The sequence below is a fragment of the Muscardinus avellanarius genome (assembly GCF_963383645.1).
Source record: "Muscardinus avellanarius genome assembly, chromosome: 6".
NCBI classification, from domain to species: Eukaryota; Metazoa; Chordata; class Mammalia; order Rodentia; family Gliridae; genus Muscardinus; species Muscardinus avellanarius.
Genome location: NC_137791.1, coordinates 120,951,275 through 120,965,732, shown reverse-complemented (window position 1 = coordinate 120,965,732; position 14,458 = coordinate 120,951,275).

Genomic DNA, 14,458 nt, shown 5'->3' with positions numbered 1-14,458 from the left:
TTCTTGTGTCTCAGCTTCCCAAGTACTGAGATTACAGTGCCACTATGCCTGGGTGAAATTATTGATAACTAAGATTCTTCATCATGGAACACAGGCTACTATAAAAACTCAATTAAAAGACCTCTCATTTTCTAGGGAAAGAAAAAAATGTGCATTTTATTAGACAAATATCATGTTATTACTGGATCACATAAGTTCATCCCCATTCTTCTAAGGATCCCCATACTGTTTTCCAAAGTGGGTGCACTATTTGAAATCCCACCAACAATGTTTTAAAGTTCCCACTTCTCCACTTCCCTGCCAGTATTTGTTGTTGTTTGTGTTTTGAATGATTGCTATTTTAGTTGGAGTTAGGTGAAATCTCATGGTAGTTTTGATTTGCATCTCTCTGATTGCTAATGATGTTGAGCATTTTTTCATGCATTTATTGGCCATTTGAATTTCTTCCTTCATGAAGTGTCTGTTTAGTTCACTTGCCCATTTTTGATTGGGTTATTTGTTTTCTTAGTGCTGAGTTTCTTGAGTTATCTGAATAGTATAGATATTAGTTCTCTATCAGAGAAGTAATTGGCAAAAATCTTCTCTCATTCTGTTGGCTCTCAGTTGAGGATACGTGCACGTTTCCTTGAATATGTTCCATAGTCCTTTCCTACAATATCATGCCCAGCTGCAGTAAGGTCTGCACACTGGTCATCACTACCTGTCCATTTTTGTGCAAGGGCCTTAGCCCTTTATTACTTCTGAGAACCAAAACATAGCATATCTCATCAAGATTTGGTGAGATTTACCCCTCACCAAGATTTGGAACCAATTAGGAATGAGATACAGGAAGATGAGAATCAGCAGTTAGCTTCATTAGTGAATAATAATAAAATCTATATTGGAGGTCTGGGTTTTGATTTGCAAATAAATAGGGCATTAGAGCTTTCTGTCACATGATTACACTCCATTGATATCTGTGGGTAGATTTGAGGTGAGCCTATTTGAGAGATAGTTTGTACGTACAAAGTCTATGCAAAATTTGGGTGCAATAAATGAAGAAATAAGGGTAACTCCACAAAGTTACTTTCATTTATCTTACTCTGTTAGGTGCTATGGAGAGATGGTCATTGCCATTCCATGGAAAAAGGCTTAAAATGTAGAGAAGAAATGAAAGACAGGTAAATAATTCTCCTGGCAGTAAATCCCCATAGAAATATAAGGAACATGGAATAAATAGTTCTTCTCATACAACATGCTGCTACATAATTGATGGAAAGATATAAGAGCAGTAGTCAACACTAGCCAGATTGACTGTGATGAGGTGTACCCCTACACCTAATCCATGTTCTCTTCAGGTCCAATTTAATGGCCCTGAAAGTTTCCTGTGCAAATAATGCAGGAATCCCATCATGCATCACTTTCCATTGTATCTCAAGTTTCACCAAGGTCCCTTACAAGGGAGGTTACTCTCTTCCCAATCTCTCTATCCTAAATCTGGACTCATGTTCATGAATAGTCACATTTACCTGGACTGGATGGCACTCCATCATCAAGAAAATGCCTGGCCTCTATTCTCTAATCTGCAGGCTCCCTGCCTTTCCTATCTCTAAATAAAATAGATGTCTTGAACTCTACTTTTCCACAACTTTCTCAGTTGTGGGCTAGATCCTCCTCCTATTCTACATGCATTATAACTCTTAAGTGGCATTTACTCCCTGCGAATTCCCCTTTGCTTTTCCCTACACCCTCGTCTTCCTTCAAAGACCTTAGTTTCTTTTGAGTCTATATTATTTGATATCGTGTTTCTTCTTTGGTGTTCACTAGTATCTTTCCAGTGTTTCCTCCTCATTTTGGATGAATGTATATATCCTTCTTCACTCTTACTTTTCTTTTAAAACTTTCAACATGAATGGGATGGATTTAACCAAAATGCTGGCCTCTCATAGCTCCTATGTCCTTGACTCCAAAAATAACTTTTTCACATCACTTTCGCAGGTCATATGATCACACTCTGAGGTTAACACCAATAACCAAACTACTCCCTCTCCATTTGTCTTGCTCTCTCTGACCAATAACTCTGTTCCTTCCAGTTAATTCTCTCTGAACTACAAATTCAGCAACTTTGTAGTATCACTGAGTTCTCTCACCCATTGACTTTATGATATTTATTTTGACCTTTACACTCTTTTTACTCTCATGTCCTATTTTATACTCATTTCTGTAGTCCAGAATCACAATCATTAAAATAAAGACTCTTAACTCCCTTGTTCATATTTATTACTTCCATGGTCTCTGGGCTACACTTTTCTATCTTGTGTAACAAATTACCACCAACTGTATGTCTTAAACAATGCCCATTTATTATCTGCCAGTCTCTATAGGTAAGAAGTCTAAGGATTAGCTAGACTGGATGCTCGTAGAATCATACAGCTGAGATCAAGCTGCCAGTCAGCCTGTGATTTTCTTCGTAGACTGGCTAAGGAAGGATCCATTCCAAGCACCTCAGGTTGTTGGTAAAGGTCATTTCATTTTCTTGTGGTTGTAGAGTTTCTGGACCTCGCTTTGTCATGGACATTCAAAGAAAGATGGAAAATTCTGCTGTGCTAAGCCTGTATCTTCAAGGAAGTTTTGGACCTTCCTTTTAAATGACTTTCTTGATTAGACCAGGCACAGCAAATGTAACCATTTTTTGTCTTATATCAAATTTAAATACATTTTGGCCTTAATTAGGCACCTACAAAATCCTTTCACCTTTTTCATATTCTTTACTATATCTTTAGAAATAAGTCAAGGGGAGGGGATTAAACACTTATCTCTCTGAGGATCAATGTGGAGTGTGCCTGCATAGGCTTCCCCAAACCTAAATTCTGGCTTATGGTGTAGTGTAAATTTAACTCTTTGCTAACTATGTACTTGCATTCAAACATACAAATATTGACCTAAAAATCAGACATGTGTTTGATTGGTCAGTTTTCAAATACCTGACAACAAAACTCAAGTAAACATTTAACACAAAAAATATTCTCTACAAAAAATATCTTTTAATTCTAGGAAACAATTTTTATTTTCTCTATTTTTTAACTACATATCTTCCTAACCTTCCCCCTTAGCATATGAGCATGTCTTATACTGAATTGAAAATGAACAAATCTCTCTGCCGTCAAGTCTACCAATTTGCCATCATTGGTAGCCACCTGTTACCCATTGGACTTTGCTTTCATTTAAGGCAAAGCATTTCCATTTATGTTAAAGGTTTCTTTCTTCACTGTGCCTCAATTTATCAAAGAATTCACCTAAACTTATCTTTTTTCTGAAGTTATATTTCTTTGCAGCCACATAAATTTATTTCTTTTCGCTAAAAACCATTTATTTTCACTTTTATTTTTATTTATTTATTTTTATTGGTGCATTTTATTCATACTATTAATATGATGCAAGATAGTAGAGACATATAAGCACATATCACCTATTAGCCGTTTTCCAGTTCCCACCCCATTCCCTCCCCTTCCTTCCTTCTCATGTTTGGCTTCATGATTGACATTGATATGTTTGTTAAAGTACATCATGTGCAATGGAAAATTTTCCTCTTTCCCCCTCCCATCCCCTTAATTAGGTCATTTTATTTGCACATCTATAGAATCTCTTTCTTCGTCTAGAGTTCTCCTATGACCCAATTTCTCCCTAGCTTTCTCATATTAGAGAGAGCATCCGATTTCTTGTTTTTTTGTGACTGACTAATCTCACTTAGCATAATTTCTTCCAGCTCCATCCATTTTCTGTAAATAACATAATTGTGTTTTTCTTTATGGCTGAGTAAAATTCCATTGTGTACACATCCCATAGTTTTGTAATCCATTCATCTGTTGATGGACATCTTGGCTGGTTCCATAGTTTAGCAATGGTGAATTTTGAGCAGCTATGAACATACATAAAAACAAGTTTTGCAGTTTTTCTCTAAATCTGAAATCATTCCAAAATTAAAGTTATTTTAAAAAAACAAAATATTCTTTATTTCCTTCAGCTTGTGTTTCAATATTCTGTTTCCTCCTACATCAAGACACCTTAATACTTGTCTGTTATGGATAGCCAAATTATGGAACCAACCCAGGTGTCTGTTAGTGGATGAATGGATAAAAAATATGTGATATCTACACACAATGCAATTTTACTTATCCATAAAAATAAATATTATGTAATTTTCAGAAAAATGGAAGAAACTAAAGACTGTTACTCTAAGTGAGGTCAGCCAGTCTCAATAGGCACAGGTCATATATTTTCACTTACATAAGGAATCTAAAGAGAAAAGGGAAGCCGCGAGTGGTGGCATATGCTTGTAATCCCAGCATTCGGGAGGCTGAGACTGGAGGATCACGGTTCAGGGACAACCTCAGATACTTAGTGAGGCCCTCTGCAACTTAGTGAGACCCTGATTCAAAATAAAGGAAAAAATAGGGCAGGGGATGTATCTTGGAGGTCAAATGTCCCTGGGTTCCATCCTCAGACCCGCAAAAAATAAAAAATAAAGAAATAAATAAAGAGAAAAGGGGAACATAAGGGACTTTGGATAAATGTGGAAAGAGACTAGTTAAATAGTGGAAGGAGACTGAAAGAGAAAGGTACGTGTTGGGTGGTGCTATCAGGCAGTTAATGAAGGAAACAGTTCAAATAATGTTTTGGTACTATATAAAGATGCTACTGCTGGTTTTGATAGAATGTATGGAGAGAAGGGAGAAGGCAGTAGGGTGAAGTGTGGAGGGAAGTACACAAAAGCTGTCTTCATGTATGTGTGTATCACATTGTACCTCACTATGCGCATAATTACAATAAAATAATAAAAGAATGTTAAAATTTTAGCTGCCTCTTCACTCTACATGTCCCTTCTCTCTTTAACTCTCCTCAGTTTAACTCTTTTTCATCTTATCAAGAACATTGTAAACTTTTTTTCTTACTTAGTTTCCAATATATAACTTAGGAAATTTAACAATGACTAATCATAAGCTAGATATATGTAATTTCTTTCTAATTTCTGGGACAATTTTTTCAATATTTTTAAACTTTATATTGGTGCATTGTATTCATATATCTTAATGGGATGCAAAGTAGTGGAGACATATATGTACACATCACCCATTTAGCCCTTTACCCAGTTCCTACTTCATTCCCTCCCCCTCCCTCCTTTTCATGTTTGGCTTAGTATATTGATATGTTTGTTAAAGTACATCATGTGCATTAGAAATTTTTCCTCTTTCCCCTCCCATCCCCTCAGTTAGGTCACCTTATTTGCTCATCTGTAGTATTTCCTTTGTCTAGAGTTCCTCCTATGACCCATTTTCTTCCTAGCTTTTGCATATGAGGGAGAGCATTGATTTCTTATTTTTTGTGACTGACTAATCACTCATTTAGAATAATGTCCTCCAGTTCCATCCATTTTCTTGTAAATGATGTAATTGTGTTTTTCTTTATGGCTGAGTAAAATTCCATTGTGTACAGATCCCATAGTTTTGTAATCTATTCATCTGTTGATTGTCATCTTGGCTGGTTCTATACTTTAGCAATGGTGAATTGTGCAGCTATAAGCATAGATATGCAAGCATTAGTTTGGTAGTTTGGTTTCCTTTTTGTGGGGTAGATACCCAGAAGTGGTATTGCTGGATCTTATGGTTGGTTCGTTCTCTTTAATTCTGAGGATGCTCCATACTGTTTTCCAAAGTGGTTGCACTAATTTGCAATCCCACCAACAATGCATTAGAGTTCCCACTTCTCCTCAACCTCACCAGCATTTGGTATTGTTTGTATTTTAAATGATTGCCATTCTAGTTGGAGTTAGGTGAAATCTCAGGGTAGTTTTGATTTACATCTCTCTGATTGCTAATGATGTTGAGCATTTTTTATGCATTTATTGGCCATTTGAATTTCTTCCTTTGTGAAGTGTCTATTTAGTTCACTTGTCTATTTTTGAATGGGTTATTTGTTTTTTTAGTGCTGAGTTTCTTGAATTCTCTGTATATTCTAGATATTAGTCCTCTATCAGAGAAGTAGTTGGCAAAAATCTTCTCCCATACCTGGGGCAATTTTAACCAAGAACTGATTCTTACTTGCATTTCCCAAGAAATACTCACTTGCACCCAAATTGTTAATCGCTGATATAAAAAATAATGAAGATGTCTGGAAAGTGGGCAGAGGTAAAAATAGATATATTTCCTAAAATACATAAAATCCTCAATTATATCCATTTGCCAAAGTTTCTGTGCTACTATTTGGATAGGATTTAAGCATGTCCCCTAAGGTTTCAACTTTTAGAACCTTGGTCCCAGTGTTGAAATGTGAGAAATGTGAGAATTTTAATAGGTAGAGCCTAGTAGGAGGTCTGTGGGTCATTAAGAATGCTGCCCTTGAAAGGGATTAAGTTAGCTCTCATGGGATGTCCTGAACTCTAACAGGACTGAGGTTTTATGAGTGAGTCTGATACCTATATTGCTCTATGGCTTCCTATTTGACAATGGGATCTCTCCCTCTTGCACACTTTACTTATATAAGTAGGATACTAGGTTTTAGTAGTATGGATTCAAAAATGTTATTGAAGACCAGGTTTGTCCAATCTCTGTTCTGCCATGCTCAGCACTGTTTTACCTTCAGACTCGTTCCCATCTTTAAATCAAAGTGGTTCTAGAGACTTAGTTAATTATGTCTGCTATTAAAAATATTTTACACTGGTTAATTTATAGAAAAATATTCAGAAAGTTGTTTGTCACAGTTCTGCAGCCTGAAAAGACAAAGATCAATGCATGAACAAATTTGGTGCCTTCTAATGACTCTTCTTCATAGATGGAGATGGTACCTTGTTTCTTTGACTTCACATGACAGAGGGGGTAAAAGGCCTCAACCCTCCATTGTAAACATTACAAACATGCTAATTTTATTTATAAGGGAGAAGCTTTGAGGAACTAATTACCTCTGACAGGCCCCATCTTTTAAGACCAACACACACACACACACACACACACACACACACACACACACACTATATATATGTATATATATATATATATGTTTATGTGTTCTTGATTTTTTTAAAGTTCTCTTTTACATCTTATAAAAGAGTATGATAAACTTTTACCACCAGCATGGTGTACGATTACTTTAAATTGATTAAACTATCTCAAATCATATGCTGATTCCCTTGGTTGAATCTTAGGTGACCATAAAACTTGTTTGATAACTATACTAGTACAACATGTGTAAAACTGAAAATATCAAACTAAATTTGACCGTATATTCATTCTAATTATAGTCACTAAGTTAATGTCATAGGCTAACTTACATCTCACTAACTGTGATGTATTTTTGTAATGCTTAAGTGAAACACTCTCCTGAATTTCTATTTTTTCTGGCGTCTCCTTTAAAGTTTTTGTCCATAGCTTAAATATTATCTTTGTTAAGATTTTGCTCTGAGCCTTTCTCACATAGCAACTTCTCTCTCTGGATAATCCAATCTACTCTAATTGCATCATTTATCATCTATGTGCTAATGATACCAGACCTTTATTTCATTCCTACACTCAAGAGATGACGACTGCACACACACATATCTAACACTTGAGTATTCACAAGATACCAGGTACTATTTTAAGTGCTTACATGTATCATTTTATTTAAATTTCATAGTAATTCTATAGTTACATACATTTATTTATTTATTTATTTATTTATTTATTTATTTATTTATTTATTTTTTGGTGGTACTGGGGTTCCTGGAAACCCTTCTACCTCCGGGTTACACTCCCAGACCTATTTTTATATATTTTTTTTATTTGGAAACAGGGTCTCTTCAGCCAGCGCCCCTGGCTTCGAACCTGCATGATCCTCCTGTCTCTGCCTCCCAAGCGTGGGGATTACAAGTGTGTGCCACCACGCCCAGCATTATCATTATTTTATTAGTCATGGTTCTCCAGAAAACAAAATCTCTCTCTCTCTCTCTCTCTCTCTCTCTCTCTCTCTCTCTCACACACACACACACACACACACACACACACACACACATGAAATTATTATAAGGAATTGGTTCACAACACTGTGAATACTGACACGTCCAAAATCTGAAGGGTGGGTCACCATTTTAAGACTTAAATAACGGCAGATGATACAGCTCAGGATCAAAGTATATCACCAAACCGAACATACACACACACAGAAGAGCCAGCATTGCTAGTCAAGTCTGAAGGCTGTCTTGTACAAAATTCCCTCATTTTAAGGGGAGATATTCTTTTGTTCTCTTTAGTTCTTCACCTGATTGAGAACGGCTCAAACACATTAAGAATGACAGCTTGCTTTCCTCCAAACCCACCTATTTAAATCTTAGTCTCATCTAAAACACGTAGGAATATTGGGGAAAACATCTGGATACTTCACTACTGCAGCTCAGCCAAAGTGACACATAAAATTCATCATCATAGCTATTTAACAATTTTTCTAAATTTGAAGAAACCAATGTATCGGAAGATAATTCACACAAGTTCACACAGTTGATCAATAGTAGAGCCAGAATTCAACAAAAACTTTGGCCCCAAAGCTCATTCTCTGAACCTCCATATTGTTTTAAACATAGTAACTTCAAAACTGAGCTAGTTAGAGCCCTGAATCTCCTGCTGTGTCCAGGAAGACACTGATAGTAGTGATGTTACTTAGTTGTCCAAGCAGCCTGCCTAGAAGTTACCTTTAATTCCTGCATCATATCCAACCAACTCCTTCACATCAAACCACTTCCTCCTATTTGTGTTCCTAAATGCATTGACACATCAGATTTCCAAAGAAGCAGCAGCATGGTGGCCCACAACTGTAATTCCAATATGAAAATTGAGACAGGAGAATCTCAGATTTGAGGTCAGCCTCAGAAACTTCGCAAGCCCCTCAAAAACTTGTCAAAACCCTGCTTAAAATAAGAAATAAAGTATGCCTCTACTATGTTGTACACCATTAAAATGTATGGCTACAATACACCAATAATTTAAAAAAATATATCAAAAAAGAGAAATAAAATGGGGTTTGGGGTACAGCTTGGAAGTAAAATGCCCCTGGGTTCGATTCCCAGTACAATCTGAAAATAATACAAAATAGAGTCCTAATTTGAAGCTCTGTGTTTACTCCTTACTGTCTGTTCCATTTGCAGTGTAATACCAAAAATACTCGACTATCTCCTTCTTAAACCTCAAATTTTGCATAAAAATTTCCTTGGACCTAGAACAAATTTCTACTTCCTGCTCCAGAGACCCAGGGCAGCATTCCAAGCCCCACTGATTGATTATAATTTAGATAAGAAGAGACTTCTCTCCAGCATTATTAATTGATCTAACAAGAGATGGTAAGTTGCTCCCTTTAAAGACTTTCCCCAGCCTCCTGTTTTTGTCCATGCTATCTGTGGTCTAATTACCTCGTGGCTGTGATCTGTATGAGTCCCTTAAATTCATGTGTCGGTATCTGATGCAACTTGGTATCTGACACAACAGTGTTTGGAGGTAGGTTTTAATGGGAAGTATTTAGGTCATGAAAGCAACATTTATCCATTCACTTAATGGATTCATGTTGCTCTAAAAAGAGCTTTCCCTTCTGCCTTTTGTGAAGGCACAGCTAGAAAGCTCTCACCTGATACAGATGCCTTGATTTTGGATTTCTCAGCATCCTGAACTGTAAGCTAAAGGTTTCTGTTCTTTATAAATGACCCAGTCTCTGTCTGTTATAGTGCACAAAATGAGCTTAGACACTAGCTCATCTGTTTGCCCACACCTCAATGTAATAGACTCCTTGAAATGGACATTTCATACAGTGCCCGAATATAGTAGATACTTAGTGAATACTTGGTGGATAAACTCCTCTCCATATTCTTAACATATCCACCATATCTTTCTTGAAATTTTAATAAGAAAATCAGGCATACTGTATTATAATAGAGGTCCATGTCAATAAATAACATTGTAAAAATTGTAAAAGTTTGTGCACAATGGCAAATGCTTGTAATCTCAGTACTTAAGAGGCTGAGACAAAAGGGTGGCAGGTTCAAGGCGAGTGTGTCGTAGCACAGGGAAACTCTGTTTTAAAATAAAAATAAAATAAAATAGGGGGTGTATCTCAGAGGTAGAATGCTCCTGGGTTCAATCCCCAGTAGCACATGAAATGTTTTTATATAGAGTATGTGTATATATTCATATATTTTATTTATAATTATGTTACTTTTGTTATTATATGAATTAATGCATTAATTAATTAATATATATTCTGCATATTTTAAGGACAAGTTCTCATGCCATCAATCAATACTTTGTCACATGAAACTTATGGTCTATTCAACCAGTCTATATCAACTAGAGTTAACTTATAGTCTATATCAACCAGAGTTTGCTATAGACTAAGGAGTAAAGAAAACCCAGTAAGAACCTTATTTACACCGTCATCAAAGTCCATGCAGAATCACAGTTTCAAGTATTCTATAACAGAGTCTATGGCTGCAGAAAAGAAATAGAAGAGAGGAACAAAGATGAAAGAGGTCCAAGATGTTAAAAGAGTTAACATAATAATGTTAAAAGAATTAAGATACTTATTAGGGGTATGGTCTTGGGGACTATATATAATCCTGGTCTCCTTTCACTCTTTCTGCCTCCAGCCATTATGACTGAGAGTGGGTTTTCTCCTGCACACACCCTGCCACTGTAGTTGCCTGCCTTAGAGCCAGCTCACTATGGATTGAACCTCAAATTTATCAGCCCAATAACCTTTCCTCCTCTAAGTTGTTCTTGTCAGTTATTTTGGTCACAGTGATTAAAAAACTGATTAATACAATGAGCATGGGAAAGTTATTCAAACCTTCTATGCCTCAGTTTCCTTGTTTTTGGAAGTAGGAAATAATACTACCTGAATATCAGGATTGTTGTGAAAACTTAGCTGCTAATATATGTGAAATTTTAGAAGAGTGATTGAAAAGTGATCAGCTCTGTATGGTGTTAGCTATCGTTTTTCAGTTAGATATATTTTCACATGCCTGAATAACACTTTATGGATACCCCTATCATAGCTCTAAAAATATTATGGGCATTATATTTTATTTTTGTATCTTTCCCCAAAATTGAAGACAAACATTTTATTCTCTGTACTCTTGAGTACAAAATACAATGCCAGGTACTGACCATGTTGATGAATCAATTAATTTTTGTGAGATATACAATGTTACTTTCCTTTTGTCTTACAATATAAAAAATCCATTATAACTCCAGAAGTTCTTATAAACTTGGGAAACAAATAAAAAAACTGCATAAATTGTGGCCGGGCGTGGTGGCGCATGCTTGTAATCTCAGTGCTTGGGAGGCTGAGACAGGAGGATCTCACAGGTTTGAAGCCAGCCTCAGATACTTAGTGAGGCTCTCAGCAACTTAGTGAGACCCTGATTCCAAATAAAATATAAAATAGGCCTAGGAGTATAGCCCAGAGGTAGAAAGCGTCTGAAGTCTACCCCCAGTAACACCCCTCCCAAAAAAAGAAACACATAAGTTGTTCCCAAACTCTTGTGTCCATGCTATCAAGAGCAAAAAAGGATGCTTCAAAATGCCATCCTCAAATTGTTCCTTCTTTATTTGAAAAATCTCAGTATACTACAGTAATTAAACTGCTTCCTGACCTCATCAAAATCCTGTAAGGCTTAATTAATGGTGATAAAAACTTTTCAATTCTCAGATGAGAAGAACCAAAAGAGTTAAGGAATCATTATTGTTATCATGGATACCATCTTAAATGACTGCAACCAGTTTGCCTCACCTGAAATTGCTGATTAAATTCTAACTATGACTATGCAGAAACAAAAGCAACATTCATTCCTACAATGTACCTTGAACCGTCTCATTTAAAAAGTTATAGCCATATTGTATTAGTTAGATTCTCATTGCTGTGACAAAAATATCTGAGATAATCAACTTGAAAGGAGGAATGGTTTATTTCTGCTCACATTTTTAGAGATTTCGGTCTTTGGTTATTTAGCTCAGTTGCTTTTGTGCTTGTGGTGGCACAGCACATCCTGGTGGTGGGAACATGTGGCACAGGAATACTGTTCACCTCATTGTATCTGGGAAGCTAAAGGAGGAGGCGTCATATATATTATACCCTAAATAATACCACATATACTTAATGACTTAACTTCCTTCTACTGAGCCCCAACTTCTAAAGATTCCACTACTTTCCAGGAGAGTCACAGATTGGTAAACAAACCTTTCACATGTGAGCCTTTAGGAACACTTCAGATCCACACTATAAAACATATAAAACTTGTCTATAAAACTTTTTTCAGAGGCATGAAACTTGAAAATATGATAAAGAATCGCTGAAGATGAAAGTATGGGGACAGGTAATGTCCTCATCTCTCCTACCTGGGAGCTTGTCCTTGCAAAATTTATTTCCATGAACTCAGAAGACAGGGCAAACCTAGATTGAAAAAATTGTTCTGTAACTTACTTTATTTTAAACTTTGGGAAAATTGCTTAGTACCTCTGCTTCCCTTAATAATCTAAACTTTGTGGGGAGCAAGGGTTGTGTATACCAGGTACAAGACTCCTACTCAGAACTTAGCATGGGTTTCATCAGATAACATGTGTTCAATACATGTAAATTTTAAAAGTGAAAGGTTAGTTTATAACTATTCACATAAAAGAGTTAAAATATAATATTACCAGCATTTAAAAGATGAATCACCTTCATCTTTTGAATTGCCATCATTTCATCATTCAAAAAGACTTATTCCCCTAGAGTTCTGGATAACTGGATTTGACTATGTTGTTCACATGACCAGCAATTCTACTTTTGAAGAGCCTTAATCATGAAGTCATATCAAAGGCTTTGCCTATGGTGTTCTGTTTATTGGTTGCTACAGAACAAGCCACCTCAAATATGGGTGTGTAACACATTCATTTTATTGTGCTCATGACTCAAATAGGATAGAATAGAAAGGTCTTGTCTCTGCTGGGTAATATATGTGACCTTAGCTCAGGAGGCATAAGAGTCTGGCTTTAGCTGGGACAGCTCAGTGATGGACATATGTCAAGGGCCTTTCTTGTCTCAGTCACATTCTCCATTTCTTCTCCATCTTGTATCCTGTTAGTCTGGTCTGTCCAACAGAACTTCTTAATTAAAAAGGATGGTGCTAAGCTAAGCATGGTGGCACACGCTTGTAAACTCAGCATTCAGGAGGCTGAGACCAGAGAATCGTGGTTCATGGACAGCCTCAGCTACTTAGTGAGGCTCTCTGCAATTCAGTGAGAACTTGTTTCAAAATAAAGAATAAAAAATAGGGCAGGGGTTGTAGCTCAGAGGTTGAATGCTTCTGGGTCCCATCCCCAGAACTGCAAATAATAATAACAATTATATATATATATATATGTATATATATATATAGTGCTTGGATTGGTTTGGATAATACAACTGGGGCTGGCAGGTCTTCCTTCTCTTTCTACACAGCTTCTTCACATAGCTTGATCTTCTCTAAAGTAAGATAGTCTCATGATTTTTTAACAGGGTACCTGACTTATCTCACGGTAAGTATTTCAAAAAACATGAACAAACGCCGGACATGGTGGTGCACGCTGTAATCCCCGCAATTGGGAGGCGGAGACAGAAGGTTCACGCAGGTTGGCAGCCAGCGTGCTGGCTTAAGAGACCCTGTTTCCAAATTTAAAAAATATATATAATAGGTCTGGGAGTATAGCCCAGAGGTGGAAGGGCTTCCAGAAACCCCAATACCATCAAAAAAGAAAGAAAGAAAGAAAGAAAGAAAGAAAGAAAGAAAGAAAGAAAGAAAGAAAGAAAGAAAGAGAAAAAGAAACATGAACAGAAGTTTCACAGGTACTTATGACTTAGGATCTAGACTTAGAAGTCTAGAACATTACTTCCATCCCATTCTATGGACAAGAAGGTTACTATGGGCATCTCAGATTCACAGAGATAAAATTAAACTCCACCTCTTAAGATCAAGAGTATCAAATATATATATCTGCCTTTTAACATCCCCATAAGAGAGAGGAAAAAAAGATCTTCCTTAATTCTTTAGAAATCTAAGTAATCTTGAAGGATTCTTCTTTGTTCAGTAGAATACCTTAGAATGGGTAGCTGCCTGATCTGCTTGAAAGGGTAGGAGACATGAGCTATAACTTGGCACTGCCAATTATTAACTGTGTGACTTTAAACACATCTCTTAATCTTTCGTCTTCTCTCCTCATCTATTGCAGAGGAAAATAATGTCTCTTTTATCCATATTGCTGAGTTGCTGAGAAAATTAGATAATGAAAGGAAGTGTGATAAAAATTGAGAGATCTGCTGTGAATCCCAGATATCATTGTTAGTCAAATATAGGAAGGAAACTATAGTCTTTAGGATTACCACATCTAATTAGAAAGAGTTGGTTTTGAATTCCTGGATTCATAAGAATGAACCATATAGGAATCCACAA